The following is a 24223-nucleotide window of genomic DNA, read 5'->3' on the forward strand; positions in this document are numbered from 1 at the left end:
AGAAGATGGCCCTCCCTAATGTGGGTGGGCCTCAATCGATCAGTTGAAGACCCGAATAGAATAAAAAGGCTGAGTTAGAGGGAACCCCTCCTGCCTGACTGTTGAGTTGGAACACTGGCCTTTCTGGTCTTCAGACTCAGGATGAAACAGGGACTCTTGCTGCGTCCTGCTGGCCGTTGGACTGGAACTTACACCGCCAGCTCTCCTGGTTCTTCTCGGGCCTTCAGAATCAGACAGGAGCCACAGCATACACTCTCCTGGGTCTCTAGCTTGCGAATCCCAGATCTTCTCAGCCTCCACCATCGTGTGAGAAAATGTCTCATAACAAAAAAAACAAAGAAAACAAACATATCGCATTGGCTCTGTTTCTCTTTAGAACCCTGACTAACACAGGGGGTCAGGGGGTAGAAGGAAGATACAGTTTGCTTGATGATTTAACACTTTCATGTCTCTTTTTCTTTACCTCTAAAATGAGAATAATAAACTAAACCACCAATCATTTTGATTATTACATGAAATAATATATTGCTTATTAGATACTGCATACAGTATTAGGTTTTAGGAATATTTAATACCTAATACCTCCACCTTTTCCAACCACAGGCTTTCCATCTTTCTGTCCCCAGTTCTATCCTACCACCTGTCAAAGCAGCAGCAGTATTAAGAGATGAGAAAAAGCAAGATACTATAATTAGAAGGTAGGGGTCTTAAGGAATATTAGAGAGATGCCAGAGAGAGGTTAGTTTTCCCTAATTCTTTTTTGCTCCGTTCTCAATAATAAATCAAAGTTATATACACAAAAACCATTTGTACACACAGATCTAGCATATCAGTCTAATGTACAAATCTTTTTTTCAGTTGTTCCAGAGCAGTTTGAAGACAGTATTTCCCAGGTTCATAGCCCAGGTGTAGGTTAGACCACCAGCACCTCCAAGGGTTTGGGATGTTGCTTGTTCCTGCAGACACCCCATTCTTGGCCTTAACATCCTTTCTGATGGTCCCTGACTGGGCGCCCTGGCAATGATCCTAATGAACACCCAAGCAGTTTCCCATCTTCTGAGTGAACAGAGCTTATCTTCAATATGAACAAACTAGCTCTCATTTACAAAAGCATGTTCCTGTTTAAGGATAAAGAAAGCATATGAAAAAAAATGAAGAACAGAACAACTTGACAGGCAAACCCTGGAGATGGAGCTAAGGCTTGGGGTGGGGGTGGGGTCGGTTGGTAGATCATTAATCAAAGACTGTCGCTATAGGGGAGGAAGTGCTGATTGAGACAAGCCATCGGGTAACACTCCGTGGCTTCTCTCTCTCTCTCTTTTTTTTAATGTTCCTCTGTCTACATCTTAATAGCCAATTTGGATTTCAGTGCATTCAATTTAATCTCCTGACATGAATATCAGTCATTAATATGCCACATCTCACTTTATAACCAAACCAACTGGGGGGAAAAAGTCAATTTGCTGCCAAAAATGTGAGTGAGTCACTGTGACAACTCAAGATCTGCAAATAATGGCTGTGACCGCTGCCCAAAGGACACTCATTACGCACCTGCAGTACATAAGGGCTCAGGTGCCACCTGACACGTACAGCCACGCCTGCACCTGTGAATTAATCGGCATCCATAGCGTCATCTTTCAATGCTAGACTAAGTTGGTATAGGAGCCGAAATGTGCGATATCTACAGATCTCTCCTACCAGAATAGCACTTTTATCATTGATACGTGAAATACAAATAAAAATGTGTGGCGTTTCTGGCATTGGTTTATTGATTTTGGACGGTTCTGGCTCCTTGCGGAGGTCATTTCCTGGGTAATCGCGTCTGGAAACAGGGATTTGCGAGTCACTCATCAGCAGGGTTCGGATTGCTATGATGACCTACTTGGGATCAAAGAAAAGGTCTTTCTGTTTATAGTCAATAAGTGGACTCCCTTCAATAATAATAGACACACACCTTCACTAATCTTCCCTAACTGGCCAGCACAGGAGGTGGCAAAAGTCCAGTCTGTCAGCAGCACAGACAAGATTTTCTCCGCCTCCTCGTGAGCCAGCCCCGGTGAGCCTCACCCCACTCCCCAGGCCAGTTCTACGCTCTGTCTTGAGAGGTGACTGGAAGTGTGCCCTTCAATAAACACAAAGCTATGGACATTTTTTCCAGAGGAAAGACATAACATTTCCATCTTGTGTTATCTATCCCATGGGAAAAGTGATGGAAAGTTGTAGATTCGTATTTAAATGAAATAAGCTGTGTTCCTTCCTCCTTCACATTCTTGGAGAAGTGACTGAAGGATCATGCAGGTATCACAACAAATGTGTGTAGACTTTGGGTTTATTTGTCAATAGTAAGAAGTTAAGTAGATTCAAACTGGGAGGTAGAACTCGAGTGGCATCTCTGAATCTTAACATGTGGTACCAGCACGCTGTATTTGATTATTTAGAAGAGAAATAAACAGAAAGAAGAGGAGGAGAGGGCTAATTTTTTAAGCATGAGGGGGTTTTGTTGTTTTGTTGGTTTTTAATCAGTCGAGGAACTTACAGCCAACATCTAAGGAGCTCTCCACGGGGCTGGAAACTGGCTGGCCCACGTTCCCAGTGTCCGCAGTGGGAACACATGCATAATTTATGGAAGTGCTGGAGCGTCCAAAGGCTTCTCCAACTGTCCTTTTCAGCTGCCTGTCTTGATGTCAGATTCTGGTCAGGGATTTGTACCACACATCATCCCAAGCCCCACATGGGAACAGACCACACATGCGTAAAGAACATAAAAGAAACACAAATATTCACTTTAGACTCACCCACGAACTGAAATCACATAGTTTGACGTTTATTTGTTCATTTTGCTGTTATTATACTGAATTCAATTCAACCATTTGAATTTTCCTATAAACTCAATCAGAATCAGTATTTTATTTGGGCCTACATAGAAGTGATCCTGAAAAGAGATCTTGGAAACTGTATTCCATTTCAAGAGAGAAGATGTTTCCTTGCTTTCTCTTTACAGTCAAGAATAATTCAAAAATATTTGTAAGCCACCAATTTTCAGTAGTGTATTTCATTTTATTGAAAACTGATCTTCACATTACAGTCCATTAAAATGGTTATACAGCTTACATATGGATATTACATATGGATAAAGCATCTTACCTCGACACTGGAAAATTATCTGTGCCATAAGTGGAAGAAATGAAAAACTGTAAATATGCAAGTTCCTCTCGAGTTAAGAATGCCAAATAGTGATATAAATATTTGATGCACATAGGATTTCTGTTTCCTAAAGCTGTTGTCAGAATGCTCCCAGGAACCCCCAACCCCGCCTCCCCACCCCATGGTGTAACAAGGCCATTCTAGGATTTGAGCCATCCTGGCAGTCATTGAGGGAACCTCGGTAATTTCTTCCACATCAGCTTTTTCCTTCTCTTTCAGAAAAAGGGCGAACAAACCATAGTTTCCTCTTGGATTAAAATATAGTCCTTCCATACAAGTTGGGAAGCATTGCACAGAACACTGGATCTTTCTCAGCTTTCATTTCCTTTTCTATAAAACAAAGATGATATTATCTGCCTCCTAGAGTGATAGTGATGAGTAAACCAGCTATTGTCTGCAAAGGGCCCAACCAGGCCGGCCAGCTCTCTCCCCGGCCCTCTCCTAGTTAATTCCGCACCATGGCCCGGGTGAATCCGGACAGCACTGCTGTCTTCTGGCTCCTATCTGTTCCTCAGCACACATTTTCTTTCCTCTATTTTTACTTCTCTTTTTATCATTATTTTCTATTCTTCCTAGCTTCCTTTTTTATTTTAAAGGAAGCTTTTAAGATTGAAGTATAATATGAATGCAGGAAAGAGAATACATCCTAAGGGCCCAGTGAATTTTGGGAACTCATCTGTGTATCCAGAACCCAGATCAAGAATTGGGTCTTTACCCCCCAGCTAGACATCTGCCCCCACCGGGAGCCTCCACCCCTCAGACCTACCTCACTGTAGATGGATTTTGCTTAGATTACATGGTATGTAGTCTTGAGTCTAGCTTCACTCCACGTTATACTTGTGGAAATCTCTCTTGTTTGCTAATTTTATTGCTGCATAGCGGGGGCCAGCAAATATTTTCTGTAAAGGGCCAGAGAGTAAACATTCTCACTTTCAGGGCTATACGCGTCTCTGTCTGACTCCTCAACTCTGGCACTGCGGCACAAAAGGTCACAACAGACGATACGTAAACACATGATCCTGGCTGGGTTCTAACAAAACTCTATTTATGAACATGGAAATTCAAATTCTAGATCATTTTCACATGATAGGAAACATTCTTCTTTTAATTTTTTCAAGTATTTTACAATAAAAATGTAAAAACCCTTTTAGTTTGCATGCTGTAAGAAACAGATGAGGGTTCATTTATGCATCCTATGCTTCATGAAGCCTTTCTATCCATTTTTCATCCAAAACAAAAAGATTTCAATTAAAACTGATACATATAAAAGCAGTGGCATTGATAATCCTGTCTAAAAGAAAATGAAAGCCATTAATTTTGAAGGAAAATAGGATATTTAGGAAAAAAAACACTTTTTAAATCAATCTCTAGTACCTTTAAAGATACATTAAAATCCCCTTTAGTAAATTCACAAATTGCCTATCACTTTATTTTCCTATAATAAAATCTGTCTTATCTTAAGCATGAATATTCCCGCCCCACCCAAAAAAATCAAGAGGGAAACTCCCTAATTCATTTTTGTTTCAATTATGGGCCTGGCATAGAGTTGTTTTCTTTTGTGTGGCCACTTCATCTGCCTGGGTTTTCAAACTACTTATTGGAACAATGGACTCAGATGGAGCTATTTGGGATCCTATTATAACCTCCAGTTTTAATAATGTCTCTGTGGGAAAAGTAGCTTGAATTTCAGCATTCAACTTATAAATGAACATGTAAAACACAGCTAGTTTGAAAATTGGGGATTGCCTATAAAGATAATTCATTTAATGTTTTTCTTTTTTTTACAAACTACACCCCATTGAAACCCAATAGCTGATGAGGAGATAAGGCAGAGGATTGCAGGGGGAAGAAAGAATGTCAGTATTCATTCATTTATATATTCAACAACGAAAATGTTGAGTGACTTCTATGAAAACAAACACCACCAGGCATTGGAAGTTATGCTGCTGACCTTGACAAACGTTGCTCTAATTAGGGAAATAAGGCAAACGTTTCTGAAACATTGGAAAATTATGCAAGGTAGCATATGACTAGATGACAAATGAGTCTTGGCGACAACCTATACTACAAGAATTCAGAGGCAGGAGACATCATCATGGGCTAGAGCAGACAAAGAAAACTTCACAGAAAAGATAAGAATTGAGCTTTGTTTTTGAAAATAGATACAAAGTGGATAGGTATTTTTTGGATAAAATGGTGTTCTGAGCGGAGGAAATCATGTGAGCAAAAGGACAAGGGTAGGCGAGCATGGCCGGGCAGACTTCCTCGTCAGAGAAAAGCAGCTTTGTTCTTTTGCTATTGAGGAGGTCCTGTTATAATTTGGATATTAACTCCTTATCAGATATATGGTTTGTAAATACTTCCTCTGATTCCATAAATTGTCTTTTAATTTTGTTGCGAAATTGAGATCTTCAAGAGGTACCCGCACTGCCAGGTTCGTTGCAGCGTTATTCACCATAGCCAAGACACAGAGACAATCTACTCGTCCATCCATGGATGACTGGATAAAGAGGAGGTGAGATATACAGACAACGGAACATTATTCAGTCGTTTTCTTTGAAAGAGGGAAATCTTGCCATTTGCAACATCATGGATGGAACTGGAGGGCTTTAGGCTGAGTGACACAAGCCAGACAGAGAAATACAAATGCTGCATGAGCTCACTTATACGTGGAGTCAAAAATAGCCAAACTCATAGAATAGAGAGCAGAATGGTGGTTGTCAGGGGCCACAGGGAGGAGGAACCGGGGCGGGGGCAGGGGGGTGAGGGTCAAAGGGTACAGTTTCAGTTCTACAATATGAATAAGTTCTGAAGATCTACTATACAGCACAGTGCCTATAGCTAATAGTACTGTATTGCATACTTAAAATTTGCTAAGAGGGTAGATGGCATGAAAAGTGGTCTTAGCACACACACACACACATGAATAATAATAATAAAGGAGCAGGAGGAAACTTTGGGAGGTGATGGGTATGTTTATGGCCTTGATGGTAGTGATGGTTTCACAGGTGTATACTCATCCCCAAACTCATCAAGTTGCATACATTAAATATCTACGCTTTTTACATGTCAATCATACCTCAATAGAGTGGTTTTGCAAAAAAGAACAGAGAAATGCATTAGTGGAATGGTATAGAAGGTGAGAGAAGGAGAAAGACAGATTGAGGTCAGAGTTTGGTAGATTTTGAAGACTGAAGAGTGAAAAAATAATAAAAGCAACATTTTGGAATTATTAACCCAAAAGCCATGCTAAGGATGAGTTGAAGAGAAAAATTGAAGGCAAGCCGGTCAGGCCAAAGCCAAGAATATAAATACAGATGTGAAGTGATAAAATTATGACAGCTATGAAAATGGAAACACACAGATGTGAGCTATACGGCAGCTAGCTAAAAAGGAGGAATCAAATATTTGACTCCTTTTTTTTAAATGTGTACAATTTGGAAAATGTTGTTACCATTGCCAGAAATAGGAAAATCTGGGAAAGGAGCTAATTTCAGTGGAAAAAAGGAGTTTGATTTTTACTGTGTTGAACTTAATCATGAATCCACTATGGTTGCATGTTGGATAACAACTTTGATCTTTCAAAGGAAATTTTATAGTCTAAGGCAGGGGGAGGCAAACTGTGGCCCACAGGCAAATCCTGCTTACCAAATGCTATTATGAATAAAGTTTTATTGGGACCCGTCTTGCCCCTTCATTTTGCATATTGCTTCTGGCTACATTTGTACTACAACAGCAGATTGGAGCAGTTGTGACAGACAGCATATGACCTGCAGGCCTAAAATGCAAAAAGCATTGAGGTTGACTAACGGTTTATAACAAGGAAGGAACAGGTACCTTGGGAGGCAGAGACAAAACTAAAGGCTTTCCAAATTCACACATATATCCATGACATCAGCAAGGCGGTTCAAAAGTTTCTGAGGAAAGGTAAGTAGATCCCATGAAACAAGACTTGAAAAGCAGTTCTGATTCAAATGAAGAAAAGGAACGTGCCGGAAAACTTATAGTTGACTGGTGTCAGTCAGATATGGATAATCTACAGGCTCGGATTGCTTACAGCTCATGTACATAATTTTAGAAGATGGACATAACCAAAGATAAGTACGGGAGAGAAAGGTGGACCTCTGAAAACAGTGCCGTGAGGCTAACGTTCCAAAGAGCTGGAGATACAAAATGTTAAGAGGCAACATAAAGGACCTTTTAGCCATATTCAGAATAAAAAGGGGAAGCAGAAATGTAGGAGAGAGTGCAGAAAAGAGAGTGGGCTCTAGAACTGGTCCTCTCTGGGTTTGAATCTTGGCTTCGTCCTTCTCTTCCCAGGTGAGCTTGGGTAGCTTCTCAACTTGCAAACACTGTGGCTTGACTGTGGTTTTCGCTTGTAAAATGCTGGTGATGAGCATATCCATCTCAGAGGATAGATGTGAATGAAGTATGTTTGGTACAATATGTGGCCTATAACAAGAGCTTATTACATATGCAATCCTGTCACAATTATTAATTAGAATAATTTAAAGCATAGTTTGAGAATAAGAAATGGAAGTAGAAGTTAAAAAGAAGTAAACCACAAAATAGTATAACAGTATGAGACATATATAGTAATTTTTCTTAGCTTTATTGAGGTATAGTTGACAATTAAAAATTGTATATATTTAAGATGTACAACTCGATGAGTTGATATGCATATACACTAATATAACCATCAAAAATGGTAATTTTTGAACATTTGTCTGGTAGGTAAAAATAAACTGGAACCACATAGGAGAAGAACAATCATATCTTACAAAGGATAGTTGAAAATGAGGCTGTTTGACTTGGAAAAAGTTGACAGGAATCTTCAAGGGTCATCTGTAGGGTCTGTGGGGTTGCAGTGAACACACCTAGAATCAATGGGTAGAAATCACAGGGGACAAATGTCAGGTCAGCAAGGTCATGACCATGCCAGGCTTGTCTGAGTTTTCTGAAGGAGGAATGAGTCATCAGATGAGCTCCCCCAGCCCCGCACTATATGGGTAGCATGCATCATGTCCTTCAATACTTGCATCATTTTGGGGGATTGAGAGTTCTCTCCCATAGGAAACGTTCCAGGGATCGAAGGACATTTCAGAGTAACGTCGTAAGGAGAATTCCAGTGCAAAATGGTAACAAAATCACAGAGCTGTAATAGCCTTTCCAAACCCGTTGGCTTTGGCCTCCATGATCCAGCCCAGGAGGGCAGAAGGAACCAAGAACCGTGACTAGGGAGTCCAGAGACTGGGGGCACTTTGGGAAGTCAGTGCAGGAGAGGGACCTCATGGGACGACTCCTCGAGGTATGCACCCACTCAGGGGCTCTTTTCCATGGCAAAGGCTATGATACAAAGTAGAGGAAAAGTGTTTCCTGTGGGAAACTCCATTCTTGGATCATTCAGACCTGTATTCTTGAGAGGGGAAAAGAAGACAATATAGGTTCTACAATGAAAAAAAAAAAAAAGATTATTCTGACATGTAAAAGAAAGACTATCTTTAGAGGACATGTGGGTCTGTATTTTCCTCCTTCCCTTTCCTTTCCAAGCTACAACCACATACCTTACCCTTCACAACCAAAAGCTTCTGGAGTTAATGTGTTTGTTGTTTGGTTTTATTGTCCATAGAAACATGGCGCATGGACCGTCATGTTGGGGAAGAGGGCGGCGTGGTGGGAGAAGAGAGAGGGGCACCTCCTCACTTCCCCTCCAGTGACAAAGCTAAGAAGTCATTTCTCAGGGATTTCCATTGACACGTGACTGATTGAAAGGACTGTCATCCCCTGGGCCATTTCCTTTCCATTTTCATAATTTCCATAAGTCATTGAGTTGGCCCAGATTCTTTACTGCTATCACTTCTTAGTGTGCACAGTGGGCTTAGTTCCACCCTTTGGTACCAAGAAGGGTGCTGATACCCTGCCCATACAATGGTTGACTCTTGCGCTGAGGAAGGAAATCGTTTTCTTATGTGACTTACAAAGTGAGTCTCAAAATAATTCTCAAAATTGAACTTCAGAAGTGTTCTGAGCTACAGCAAAATTATTGGAAAATATTTCTGCAATCTTCCAAGTAGGCCACTAGGGATGGTCACATGCATTTGGGTATATACGTTCCAGCACATCTGTGAAAAAAAAAACCAAAAGTTAGTCTCTTTTTTTATAGTCACACTATTATTCTTAGGCTACTGTGAAGATGCGACAAAGTGTTTTGTTTCTATTTTTGCAACATGAGTTTAACAGCCTTTCTGTCCCAGTGGCTGTCATGGCTAATTGCTCTCTCATTCCCATGAGAAGAGAAATTACAGGAGAGGAAAAGGGATGTCCCCTTACAGCAGCTTCTGGGAATGAATTGCATAAAATAATCTACTGAATGGAGAGCAGAATGAAGAAATGCATGAGAACGCCAAGGGTACCTTTTAATTACAGATGTGTATATGTTACCAACTTTGGAGCACAGACACAGCCCCCTGGTCTGACTCAGAGTGTTAAAGGATAACTCCTCAAAAATACAGACACCCCCGAATACCACCCAACTGTCTTATGACTGACATTTAACTTTGAAAGGTGACCTTCTTCCTGTGGATTTCCTGTACTCTTTTACAAACCTGTTTATCAAACGTATAGAACACTTTTGTTTATGACAGCGTATGATTAATCATTCACCAAGGACAGGGGCCCTTTGTACCTATTATTGTCAAGCATTTGTTTCGCCTGCCTTTGACCCTTTGCCCCCGCGGGGTCTGTGTTAGAACCTGTCGAGAACAATCGACCTGGTTGAATGTGCTCGTGGTGCCTGCTGAAATCTCGCGGCTCTGTTACTGTAACATCCTGCTCCATGAGAGACCAAAATTACAAGTTCATTTACAAAATCTAATTTATTTTCACCTTAAGATAACTATATTCATCCTGGGTTACTCGTGAGCATTCTAAAGTGAAATTTTAAACACTATTTCGAGCAATAGATGGCCATTTTGCGACCAAAAAGTGTTACATGAAGTCTGTCCTTTTGCAAAAAACAAGAGCAGGCTGGCAGCAGATCTGTCCTCGTCTTTGCTTTGTGTGTGACGATCAAAGTCCTTCGCAAGTGCACCTCAAGGGAGTGTATCCATACATCTGATTACTTAGTGACCAGAGGACCTCGACTTCCAAAACGACAGCACAGGTCAGAGGAAGAGCAGGCGTGTCGCTGTGCTGGTCTAATCATTCACCACGCAGACACCTCCAAGACCAGCAACCGCCTCCGTTTTCGTCTCTGCTCCTGCTCCCGTGCCGTCGTCTGGCGTTCACTGCAAGGCTGCCGTGGGTGAAGGACCCTGCGAAAATCAATCAGGGTGGTCTGGGAACTCCAGGAATTCAGAACCTTACATGGGGCATGGACATGCTCACATTTAGCTTCAAAACAAAGTTGTAAATGTGTATGCCACGTGTCTGATACAGATAATAATTGTTAAGCGTTCAGAGCAGGGTTACATACTCGTAATCTATTATTCAGAGACCATCTTACAGAATAAATAGATTTGGAGTTAAGGAATGATTAGTAAGATTTTGATGGAAGAAAATGCCAGGAAGAAGAAATAGAGGCAGTAAAGTCAGAGGCCCAAGAATTAATTTAGAGAGTTTGGCTAGACAGGGGAGTCCACGAACAGGATTAGTTGGAGAAATGGCTGAGAATGGAGGTGACGGAGATCTCATTTTATTATGAGTTATGATGAGCTGTCAAAGGATGGGAAAAAGGTACTGCATTATTGGTCAAAAAGAGAATAAGGGTTAAATTCTAGAAGAATTTAAGAGAGTTGACAGACTATAATATTTTTCTACATGTAAAGCACTATGTGTGCTATTGGCTAATATTGTAATATTTTCATACCATTTCCTTTAAGTTGACAATTTACCCAGGAGAAATCTGATGCACTTCTTATCTGATCTCAGAATGTGCAAGTCCATGTAAATAAATCAGTAAGGAATTCTCAAAATGTTTAAAAATCAATTGACTTGAACTGCCATTTCTGCCCGCCCGGGCTCTGAGCTCTGACCTCATAAATACATGTTGATGGAGATAACGGCTGGTGTGGATCGAGTCATTGTTGGTTATCTTAAAGAAAGTCTAATGATGACTTTCATGTTCTTTAAATTAACAAATCATCAGATTCCAATAACTATAATCTAGGCTGATTCAATAACATGAGAGAAGACTGCTGATTTTTGCTTAAAAATGTTTTCAGAAGTGACAAGTGACCCAAAGTGTCACAGAATCTCGATAAAGACTGGGATAATATCCAGAAACAATATTCCCCTTGCCCTTCACCCCTGCAACCAGTATATGTTTCTAATTGCTTTCCTATTGGGGACATTTTAAAGCACACATATTCATAGGGAATATTGGTTTTCCTGGGCTTGTGAGGGAAAACCAATAGTTAAAGATGGATGAAAAGTCGTTGTCTCAATATCCCTTTAATTCCTATAAAAGTATTTTATAATCAGATGATGTAATGAGAACTAGATTTCACTCCAAAATAATCACTTTCCAGGATGCTTTTCAGGAAACATTGTTCTCATTTTGGTTTGGAGGGCTACAGCACATTGTCATGTCATTATATTTAAAGTTCTTAGCATCACTGACTATGTAGTTAGGAAACAAAAGAACCCTTTGGGACGTACTCTGCGCATAAACCAGACCACAAATATTTTAGGATCATTTCATTTCTTAAAAATGCTTCAAAATTCCGAAGCTTATATTGGAGGCGAAAGAAGCAGCAAACTTTAAAAGTGCAGTGGGGAGCCCCACTCTTATATCCACTAGTACGTGCTCCATATTTATCCATTCATGTATTTATTACTTCCTACATTCTTTCATGAAATATTTGTCAAGGATCTACCACATCCCGGAGTGGGCTATTCTTTAAAATTGTATTATCTCAGAAATATAAGGATATTTATTTCACTACTGGTTGAAGGTGCCCCGTCAGAAAGGGACAACTCTAAAATGGGAACCGGTTTAATTCTTCCTCCAAGTAACACCTCCTCCAGGCCCTGGAAAATACAAAGACATGTAAAAATGCTCCCTCTGAGAACTTGCTCGCTGGTCTCAGCTCCAATCCAGAGTCTCACAGTGCGTAACTCCATAAGCTTCTGTATTTATCATCACCCGGAATGTGTTTGAATAAGACCATCTGTGAAAGCATTGCGAAAACATATCTATTATCATTGTGATTCACTTTATGGATGATTCCCTTCAGATGTTTGAAAACATGAAATTCCAACACATGTGAAAAAATAACTTCTCATTGTTTTTTTGTCTTTGTTTATCTTAAAAGACATTTGATTTCATCTTCAGGCTATAATACATCTCAAAATAACTATTAAATCTTGATCCTTTACAGAGTTTCCAGGCTTGGACTATCTAAAGCAGCTCAAGAAGACTTTTTTATAACAGCTTTATTGAAATATAGTTCAAAATCATAAAATTCACTCTTTTAAAGTGTACAATTCAGTGGGTTTTAAAATATATACACAGAGTTGTGAAACCATTGCCATTGTGTGATTGTCATCACCCCAAAATGAAACACACCCACAGGCAGTGCCCCTTTCCCTCCAGTGCCCTCCCAAGCCACTGGAAACCGCTAATCCACTTTGTGTGTCTGTGTGTTTGCCTATTCTGGACGTTTCGTAGAAATGAAATATCACAACATGTGGCCTGTTGGTATCACTTCTTTCACTTAACATAATATTTTCAAGGTTCATCCATGTTGTAGCATGTATCAGAACTTCATTCTTTTCATAAAATATCGAGTATTTTATCGTGCAAATATACCACATTTTGTTTATCTATCCATCTGTTGATGAACGTTTGGGTTATTTCCAATTTGGCTATTATGAAAAATGCTGATAAGAACATTTGCGTACGAGTTTTTGCATAGACGTAAATTTTCAATTCTCTTGGGTATATACCCAGGGGTAGCATTGCTGGATCACATGCTAACACCATGTTTAACATTTTGAGGAACTGCCAAAGTGTTTTCCAAAGTGGCTGCACCATTTTACATTCCCACCAACAATGGCTGAGAGTTCTAATTTCTCCGCATCCTCACCAGTATTTGTCTCGGAAAGATTTTTGTGCTCGCATGTGTCTTAATTCCTCAGAATTCATTTCAAAGAGTGTGATGAAAGCACGCTATAACGATCCTATTTGAGGAAGATGAGAAATGGTATCCTTTTTTCATGCTGACAGCTTCTCAAATCCCTGTGCCATCCTGTGTGCCAGGATTCCAGGACTGTGGGGAGGCCATCCCCTGTAGCCTTTGTGTACCCTCCACATGGCAGAGTCACTCTCCTAAACTTTCCCCGGTGCAGGAAGGAGCATCACTTTGGGGTCCTCAGTGGATCTCCCTAACGCAGACAGGGAGTCCAGTGTGCAAGCTGAGGGAAATCAAGGGACACGTTCTCCTCAGGGCTGGAGGGCTGAAGAACTCATGACTTGCCTCCCATTCCATAGACGTTATTTATATATTCTAATTGGAACTTTTGACTTTTCTTATGATTGCTACGTCTCCTTTATGAAGCCAGTGCCCAGTTATCTGATAAAGTTTTTATAGTGTTAATGGCCTAATATTTCCTTCAGGCACATTCCTTAGGCAAATTAAAATGCACAGCATGCTCCAGGATGATGACCAGGAACAACCAACTCAGTGAGTCTTCAGGAATTCATGATTTGAATAACACGTTCAATTTACTCGCCTTTTAAAAGTTAGGACAGCTTGCTAGTGACCTACAAATACTTGAAATTCTATTAAAATGCTATCATGTGAACATGTATAGTGTGCTTTAGGGAAAGAGTTCAACCTTACCCATTTTGGAGCTGGCATAAGTAAACAACTGTAGAGCGTGCGTGATTTCAGATACGAGTGTGCATGTGAAAGGGAGCCTGATCGCACGAGATTAGGTGAAGTGTCTTAGGTAAATTATGGTGGCGTGTATACATCACATGTTCTATTTGAAACAGTTAAATGACATGCACAGGCATGCACATATATGTACACATATGAACACACACGCGCGTTATTGGACAACACCCTCCACACAAACTTGCTACCAGTACATTGTTGTCACGAAATTCTTTGCAAGCCCTGACCCTCAAAAACATTTGGTAAATAATTTAACATAGCTGCTGAAATCCCTAGATTATACAATTCTCCAAAGTATTCGTTTCCCTTTATTGTTACCTTTTATGCTCTTATTACTCCGGATATTGAGTCAATGCCAGGGACTGCTGCTGATGGATTTTCTCCTGAACAGAACAGGAGTAAGTGGGAGGAGTTTTCATTCTATCCCCAGAGACCTAGGATTTCTTCTACTTTGAACTGAAGGACATTGTCTCCATTCCCTGCCTCCCGGTGCTGACCGTGATCTTCACAGTAGACGTCACAAGCCCGGAAATGCACATTCTTACTTGCTAAGGATCCAATAAACTAGATCATTGCTTTGTTTGGTAAGAGATCACAGTCAGAACCGCCTTATTGCCTCAAGTACGTGGTTAGAACTCGGAGAATCTTTGACATGACTTCAACTTGCCAGGCCACCTTCTAGAAAGAGACAACCCGAGAACTCAATGTGTCAAATTCTCTGTGACGCCTCTGGGGAGAATCGCATGCCCCACTCCACAATTCAGGATTTTCCATTGCAGGGCCTCCACCACCTCTGCACTGATCTGCTTGCATGTCCATCGCTCTCTAAAAGTTGAGCTTTGGGGAAAGGATCAGGTCTTGACGATCTTTGTATCTCCAGTGTCTGGCATATGGTAGGTATTTGATAAATGTGTGATTGTTCATCACCGTCATCCCCTAAGACGCCTATAAAAGAAAGAATTCTATTAACACTGGGCTGTACCATTAAATTTGTCAGTGCAGGGGAGGCAAAACTTTGTCTCTACCCTCTTAGGGGCTCCAGCTGGGCTTGTGAATTAAATTGACGTAAGACAGATCAACAGGAGAAAAGCAAACAGATTTTTATACGTGCATGGGAGTCTCCATAGAACAATGAAGATCCAAAGAAATGGCAAAACCTAAGCGCCCATATACTAGGCTGAACAAAGAGAGGCGATCATGGAAAAGTAGGTGGAGACTAAAGAAAGATAGGAGTTATTTTAACAAAGTCTGTTTGTACAGATTTCTTTCCACCTCTACTCCCATCTCTGGTGATAAAAATGTTTCTTTCCTCCTAGAACAGGGAGGGCATCTTTCCCATAAGAATTTTATCTCCTTCTTTCAGAAAGGGGGTAAACAGAGTGCCCTTGTTGCACCTGTGGTTTTTCAAGTGCTTTAAGCTTAGAATAATCCCTAGGTCAAAGTGGCATCTTTCCAGGTGACATGTTTTACCACCCTTCCTTTGTTTATGCAGGTGATGACTGCATGCTCTTCATAAGGCTGCTTCGCAGAAATAACTGCGTTCTGTGTGTGTGCCCTAGAATACTGTCTTGCATTTATTAAGTGCTACATAAATATTATTACTTTTAGTTGAAGGAAATGATCTCTGTGGATAAATAATGTTTCCACCAAATTTTAGTCCAGCTTGGCTCCCTGATATTACGCCACAAAAAAAAAGGTGAATATTCAAATGTATTTACCTTGCACACAAACTCAAATGACTTTAATTTAAGCTGAACACGTAGCTTATAAAAATAAATTATTAATTTAGTTAGTAATCAAAGTCCAAACAAATCCTTGACCACAAGGTCCCTAACTATTCTTTTGTTCTTCCCAGCTACAGACATGAGTAGGCAAGAGAGAAGTGGGTTTTCTGTGGGAGATCCTGCATGTGACCTGTTTATATATAATTACATTATCTATTATCCAAGTATTTGTTTTGGGCTGTCTAAATTATAAGCTTCTCGACCATTTGCCTCATTCAATACTGAGATGCGCACCATGAGGCTTTTAATAAACATTAATTGTGTGAATAATTGAAATTAAACCTACATGTCTTTTTATTTAAATCCAAGCCTTTGCTAGGTTTTGACTTTCTTGATTATAAAATCCCTTACTATTTACCAAGGAAAAAATATAATTGTGGTGAGTCACTTTTCATCTTAAATTTCCACTTTAATTTCTGTTTCAATCACAAACATTACAGGTTTGATATGATTTCTGTATATAACTTTCAACTAAACCTAGAAAATTGTTCTCTTTTCAAGAACTCCAGTTATATCTGTTTATTTAACCTCCTTTTACTTAAATTATGTATTGCTCGCTTTGCCCAGGCCAGGTAACTGGTGAATGTGAATGTGGGAGAGGATGCTCTGTGCTGGGGACATTCAGTTCACTGCAGACACGAGAGATTGAGTTCAAAAGTCATGCTCCGTATAACAACGATTTGGTCAATGATGGACCGCATATACCACGGTGGTCTCATAAGATTAGTATGATGGAGCCTAGGTGCGTAGTAGGCTATGCCATCCAGCTTTGTGTAAGTACACTCTATGATGCTCGTTTGATGAAAGTGCCTAATGACGCCTTTCTCGGAACGTGTCCAGTCAATGAGACATGCATGACTGTAGTCAGTGAAACAACGGTGTACACTTACTTTTCGTTTTCAAACCACCAATAGTTAATGTCAAGCTCTGTAAGGGAAAACGTAAATCACAGTCTCTGGCTGAAAGAGAGAACATTACAGAGGAGTGACCGGCACAGAGCCACGCAGCCTCTGGGGTGAAATCCATTCCCACAGACTTCCACTCAAGAGCCATTTTCCCCTCAGTAGAAACTCTCTCTGTTCTTCCATCTGGCTTGTCATCATGATTTTCTGAGCAAAAACTGAGAGCTCTATCTACATAAGAATAAATTCATGTGTGGAAGAGTCTTATCAGAAAAAGCAGACTCAAAACTTCCAAAATTAATACATTAATAGAGTGCACAAGCCAATTTTATGTATGATAAGACTAATCAAATTTGGCATCATAAGAACATTTACTCTATGGGAAAGTCTCCAAATAAACATCTTTTGCTTATTTTCTTTCCACATTGACGACAATCTAGGTAAAGGCAGCTGGTTGCTGAATTCCACAAATGGAGAGGGAGAAGAGATTTTCTTTTGGAGACCACAAAAGAGAAATTATTTTTTTATTTGCATAATTTGAAAACAACTTGAAAATGGAAATGTTTTTCATGCTCTTCCCAGGCCCATGTCCAAAATAAGCTATTCTAACTCGATAGTGCAGGGTTAGGGATAAATGACACGTTCCACGGATGAAGCATTCTGGAAAAAAGCTCAATGTATCATCTTGCTACCAATCCTCAGGCAGCCAGACAGCCTTGCCCCATCCCCGTCCTGCACACTATTTATGTGTCTCCATTTGCATGAACGTACTGGAAGGTTTTGCCCGGTTGATTTTTCAAGTTAATGATAGGGCACTTGGGGAAAGATTAATGTCAGGAATGCAGAGCTTCAGCAAATTGTTGAAGAGTTTCACCATACAATTAATCTCTCTCTTTCCTACATTACAGAAGTGCGAGGGATGAACACAGGGAAGCTGTAATAATGCAGATATCACGAGTCTGTCTGTGAGAGCTGGGGGAGTCAGCTATAAAACGGATAGGAAGACGGCTGCCTGCTCTGAGGAGGATTTATAAATCATCCTGCGCCCTGTGCAGTCCTGCCTCGCCAAGTGCTCTGGTACCTCGATGCTGTTCCCTGTTCGGCTGTTGTCGTCCCGGCGACAGTCCTCTAAGCAGGATGGTAGGAGAGAGCTGAAATGGCATCTCAATTAAAGCCACGCCACACTCTCATCTCCATGGATGTTTCTAATATTATCTCTTTATTTCCAGCTTTATCTTCATTCGGCTGCAGACAATCCTCCTTCTACAACGTGTGTTATGTGAAACAAATACCTCTTCCCTCCAAGGCAATATTGTGCAGCAGGCCAGGTCATTTTCAAAATGACTAACTGGTTTGACACAGAGCAGACCAGTGAGAAGGACACAGGTCTCAGGCAACTCCCCGTAAACGCCTCACTTACTGGATCCTGGTTCTCCTGGGACTCAGAGGAGAGAGAGGGGAGACTGAGACAGTGGACATGAGGGGCCACACGATGCCTGGGGGCAGAGCCTTGTCTCACAGGGTGAGACAGTTTGTTGTTTCTCTCAGCCTCATCAGCATCTGTTGCCCTCTCTTTTTCAGCCCTTAACTGAGCGTATCCAGGGTTGGCCCTTGTAGAGATCTCAGTCAAATGGTAGCCCAAATATGTCGTCTCTCTCAGGAATAAGTGATAGGTATTGGTACTTGCAGCCATCATTCTCTCTACCCCAGGGGACCAGAACCTGCTTGTTCACTGGGCCTCCTGAGCAAGGAGGGAAGTGCTTTATCAAGCCACAGGACTTTCTATACCCAGCCGTGCTCACTGTCCTCGCTCACGATAACTTAGTATAGACAGTGGGGTGGCAGCCTGGAGAGGTGCCCAATGGGATTATTAGAGCCCAAGGATGAGGTTTGCTTTTTAAGATAAAAAAAACTTTTTCTTCTCTCACTCCAGATACACAGTAATTCTGGAAGGAAAGTTTAAAATTTAAAGGCTAAGCCACTTTGTTCCCAAGATGAGCAGGAGCTGAGGGAGCAGCAGGAGTCCCGGGAAAATGCAGATGCCAAACTAGTCTCCCACGAGAGGGAAAGATGGCAGCTATCTGGGGCAAAGGAACAGGGAATCTGGGCCCCCAGTATTGTGGCAGTGGGGCTGCCTAGGCCTGGGAGAAGGAAATTATAATAGGTTTAGTTCCTAAAAATTGGCTCTCTTGCCGCCTATTGTTCAACATTTGGACAGGCAACAGTCAAGCAGGAATTTTAGACAATATGTCTCATACAAATTAGAGCACTGACTCCACCACTAATGGTGGACCAGCAATCAGTGCCACCTGCAAGATTTTAAACTGCTATCAGAATTGAGTTCTTTCATTCCCTTTGTCATCCTCCCTGAGATTTCGGTGAGGCCAGTATTTGACTCAAACAAAACTTACAGACTCCGGCTGAATTATGTCTAGTTCGGTATGTTATTTCTCTCATTTATGACTTCATATGTGTGGGAGGCTCTCACTGCTGGGACAATATTCCATTGTAAGCTGCCGCCATGCCAGGACCTCCGTGAGCAGGGGGCCCCTCTCAGGGCCTCTGGTCTCAGACCATCCACCTCCACACGAGAGGCTGACTGCCACAGTGCTTGATTTCAGTGGTCTGTGTGTGTTTATGTCTGTGCCCAGGTGTTTAAATCAGAACTGGGGCCTTGGAGGATCCCTGGAAAGGCCATTCATTCCATTCCCATAACTTCACAGCCCAGGAAGAAAAGGATTTTGAAAATTCAAAAGCCTCTCTACTTATGTAGGGAAGAAAAATACATACATGAGATATGGGGAGACTTCTCACACTTCACCCTCTATGGAAAAGCTTGTCTTTTTGGTTGAAAGGTTACCTATTCATCACCCCACCCTTCAGGTTCAGGGTGCACCCTGGAGGGCATCAGTCATACTGAGTCAGACACAGTATGGCTGTGGATGTTCTCTCTCCATGAAAGTACTCCTGATAGAGTCCCAGGGTGGAAGCATCCTCAGTACCTTTGTTTACTCTACCACAGTGACAAGCAAGCCTTGATACAGTCTTGTGGCCATATGCCCAAGACTCCAAATTGCCGTGGCTTGTTTTGTATACACTTGGAAGATGGAAGGCTGTCTGTTGATCGTCACAGCAATCCTGAGAGGCAACAGTGTCATCACCTTACGGACATAGGGCTTAGGATCCAATGAGGTTGAGCAAAGTGTTTACAACCATTCTGCTTGTGAGTACAGAAGCCCCCTACACAGGGTCAGTCCCGCCTTCTGTGGGTTCCTGTGACATCTTATGGGGTAAGGAAAAGCAAAAACATACAGTCAGTTACAAAATGCAGTCCTGGCACTTCTGGCCTCTAACATCCACTCAGTACTTGGGGTGCTAAGTACCTCTTTGCAGCAATGCAAAAAGGAGATGAAGGACTCCACTGGGAACCATGTTCCAGACATTCCAGTCTCTCCTCCTTGTCAGCCACACTCCCTGCTAAAGAGTATGGCCACAGCTGCTCTGGAAGTAAGAACCCCGCCCCCCACAAAATCTGCTCCCCCCATCCTGGCTGGCAGCCAGCCACCTGATTAGAGCAAATCAGATTCTCTCCCACAACTCTTGGGTCAAAATACAGAGCCTGCGGCCACGAGAGCTACAAAGTCATAGACCCATGATCCTTGTTACTCATGGATTCCACCTTTGCAAATCTACCTACTCACTAAACTTTATGTGTAACCCCCAAATCAATACTATCAGTGCTTTTGTGATCATTCATGGAATTGGACAGAACAGCAAATCTTTGAGTCACCCGACCCACACGTTCCCAAGTGAGTTCAGCCGAGGCCGCACTCTGCTTTCTGGTTTCATCTCTTGTACTGTAAATGCACGCCTTTTCACAGTCTAGTGTCAGGTTTTTTGCACTTTCATGCTTTCTGTTGGTGATTTCACTGTTTACACTGTCCCCCGAGTGCCATGCTAAAGTGCTATGTTCCTGGGCACAAGGAGGCTGGGATGTGCCTCACGGAGAAGACGTTTGTGAGATGAGCTTCCTTCGGGCTGAGTTACGGTGCTGGGGGCTGTGAGTTCAAGGTTACTGAATGGACAATATGTAATAAATAAGGTGTCTTCAAACAGAAGCACACATCAAACAAGGTTAAATATTGATTAGCTGATGAACATGTGATCGGATTCTCAGAGGAAGCGAACCCTGTGTTTCCCCTGGGAGTGAAGGTGCCTTTTTCACTAGTTAAGTGTTTGTGGCAACTTTACAGAACAGAACCACTGAGAATGAGGAGAATCAGCTATGAACTGGGCCCCAGGGTGCTCAGTTTCTGGTCAGACCAGGTAGAAGCAAGGACGCGTGGCCTGCAGAGAGCGCTGTGGAGTGGGTGCTCGCGGACCCCGGTGGAGATGAGACACCGTGAAGGTCAGGGAGCAGGGAGGAGTGCACAGAGGAACTTCGCATTCCTCACTTTCTTGTTCCCCTGCCCTCTAGCTGTGCTGCCTGCAGCTGGTTTCCGTGAGATCCCCACATCCATCCATAAACCACACAACCTCAAGCAAGCATGGACGCTTTCCTGTTCCTTGCACACACATTTCTACAGAGCGAAACTACCCCAGTGTCACCAGTGAGCACTTTATAATAAGATCTACGAACTGAGTCAGAGGAAATGTAAGCATCCACCAGATCATTACAGCAAATCTCATCCTTCACACTAATAAGTGGAAGAGAAATTTAGCAGATAAGTTTTCAGATTCTGATCAATGACCTAATAACCTGTATTCCTAGTTACTCTGTATTTATTTGGAATGACTTCACTTTTATTTTTTTAAAAAGAGATTAAAAAAAGAATTTATTTAAATCTTTCCCCACTGCCTTCCACTGAAGAAATATCTTCTCCCTTTCACGCTTGACCTTGGCCAAAGAACTGAATTCTTGAGAAAAAGACGAGGCAGAGCATGTTGATTTGGGAGCTAGAGGTCATGCGCCATCAGAGCTAATTGATAGCCTCTTGATTAGACGTTTTTTACAAGAAATACAAACTTACTCAGCTTTGCAAAGCTATTTTCATTTCTCAGCTGTTCAGGATAATTTGCACTTAGTGCTAAAGAACAAAACAAAGCAGAAAAGATCCAGAAAGTCTACATGCTTCCTCATCTGTTTACCTGCTACAACTTCCAGAACGACCCCTCTCTGCCAATTGCTTCATATACATCATTGGCAACATGCTTGACCATCTTGCGATGGAGTTTTCACGACCACCATTTTCCACAGAAGGAAACTGGGGAGTCACACAGATTACCAGAGGCCTAAAGTCACAGAGAGGCAAAGCTGGGATTAAAACTCAAATCCATGTAACTTCAAGGTCATACCGTTTTCATTTGCTGTGCTAATCCGTGGAGGATCCGAGTCAAGGTAAAGCACGGAGAATAGTTTCCACAAACTGGAGTATGGCAAACAACGCAATGTTTCACACCCTTCCTCAAGGATTTCACAATCCAATGCAATCTGTGATACCCTGAGGACAGGCAGAGAACAAAACAAACCAGCCTACCCATTCCCAGTGACATTAGTCACCGGGAGTTCTATGCCAATGACACCCATTGGTGCACCCCAAGAGCAGTAGACCCCATTTCCAAGCTTTGGATGCCCTATGCTTGCCTGGCCTGAACACAGTCACGGAAAGTTGTCCTCAGCCCACAGCCCTTCTTTCCCGGAAGAGGGTTTCTGTCTCCACAAGGCGGTTGCTTTTCTGGATGGGAAAGGGTGAATCTGGAACATCCAGTTTCACAATCTTTAACTGTAGTTGGCTGAATCGAAGTAAATAGGAGCAAGTCTTACTTGTTTTTGAGAATAAACATGTTATACTTTATACTCAATAAAAAGCACATGGCTTAAATTATGTGCAAAGTACAGGCATGGGGCGCATACAGCTGGAAATATTTGACCCTACAGTAAATGGAGTATATTTGGTCCAGGGCATTTCTATTATAAATACATGAAGTGTTTATGTAACCCATTGGTTGCCATTATGGCTCCAATAAAATCCAACAAATGGCAGAGTTTCTGATACAACCTCCCTGGTATCCTTGTACGAAATATTTATTCATGATCTCTTCGATCCAGTGCTTTTGGAATTTCTTCTCTGTCTTCAATTCATGAATTGCACGTGTGTTTGTTAATTAATGTATAGATGAGACAAATTAAACCACATCATTTTACAAGAAAAAAGCAAAAGAGATTAAATACATACATGCAAATTCTAATTATAAACCTGCTTTGTGATTCCCTCACATGCTTGACTCTCAACCACAGACAGTCACCAAATGTTAAAGTAAAGTGACCAAGCATCCTGACAAATTCCGGCTTGCCAGTGAGCACCAGGTCCTGCATATGCTCTGCCCTCTTCAGAAACCGACAGGACCTGTGCTCTTTGCGAGACGTGGGCCCAGCTCGCAAGCTGCCCACGCCGCCTCTCTCCTGCTCGGCTGTCTGAGGAGATGAAGCTGCCTCTGCCAGTGGAGGAAGGCAGCCTTGCCTGGTGCCCCAGAATCTTAGGAATCCCTGCAGAGTCCCCAAGTAGCCACCTCTCTCCCTCCTTCATCTTTCAACAGAATACAATGTCGTAAAGCAATTGTGCCAATAGTTTTCTAGAATCGCTCTGACTGAAATTTGATCTTTAGCTTCTAAACTTGATATTTCAAAACCTCATTTACTAGCACAGCTCAACCCTCTATTCCTAACCAACCACACCAATTTCTACGGCCCTCAGGCAAGAAAGAGCTGGTTTACATAAAAGGAACTGCATGTTCCGAACATGAAGACAGCCGCGCTATGTGCGTGTCCTACTCACCACTTCCCCATCTCTCTCCTTTCATTTTCTTTTCTTAGCCCCAGTACAATGGCCTAATCATCTGTCAGGGGAAGCGTGGATACTCACGCCTCACAGTGCTGCGCCCCTGGGCGAGGGCAGCAGAGCTGGCCACATGGAACCATCCTCTGAGTACTGCAGCTCGATCCCCTTCACAGTTTGGACCGAGGGCTACATGTCTTCCGTGCACTCTGACACGTTCTGCCTCGGTGATTGTGTAAATTACAATATTTGAATGTTCCCAAATTGTACAAAAGGGGGAAGGTATGAAACATTGTGGCTACAATTTAAGCAAATACATTGAGAAGAGCTCTACTCTAAAGGCTTTGGTTTGATGTGGGCAGACAAGGTGTGGCGGTCATTTACAAATTCACTGAATCGGAAGGGCTTGGGAGACCTCAAAGAAAAGGATGGGCAAAGTTGGCTCTGTTAAAACCAAGTTTTCAGTTCCAGGGAAAATCATGGTTGGATCATTGCAACTTCAATTCATGCATTTCTTTGTTTTTAACTTCCTCATTTGTGAAATACAGTACTATATTCCTACTTAATGGCATTATAAAATAATCAGTGAAACACGG

The 24223-nt window shown here is 41.8% G+C and overlaps 1 long non-coding RNA gene across 1 annotated transcript; it reads right to left on the reverse strand.

Annotated features, from left to right (window-relative positions):
- Positions 1–7546: 7546 nt before the first annotated feature.
- LOC139046522 (uncharacterized) lies at positions 7547–23847 on the reverse strand. The gene is made up of 3 exons (XR_011506658.1): positions 23715–23847; positions 14424–15050; positions 7547–9326 (listed from the first exon to the last, which is right to left on the reverse strand). It is a non-coding gene; the product is annotated as an uncharacterized lncRNA (long non-coding RNA).
- Between the last annotated feature and the right edge of the window lie 376 nt (positions 23848–24223).

Source organism: Equus asinus, chromosome 11, assembly GCF_041296235.1.
Source record: "Equus asinus isolate D_3611 breed Donkey chromosome 11, EquAss-T2T_v2, whole genome shotgun sequence".
Classification (NCBI taxonomy): Eukaryota; Metazoa; Chordata; class Mammalia; order Perissodactyla; family Equidae; genus Equus; species Equus asinus.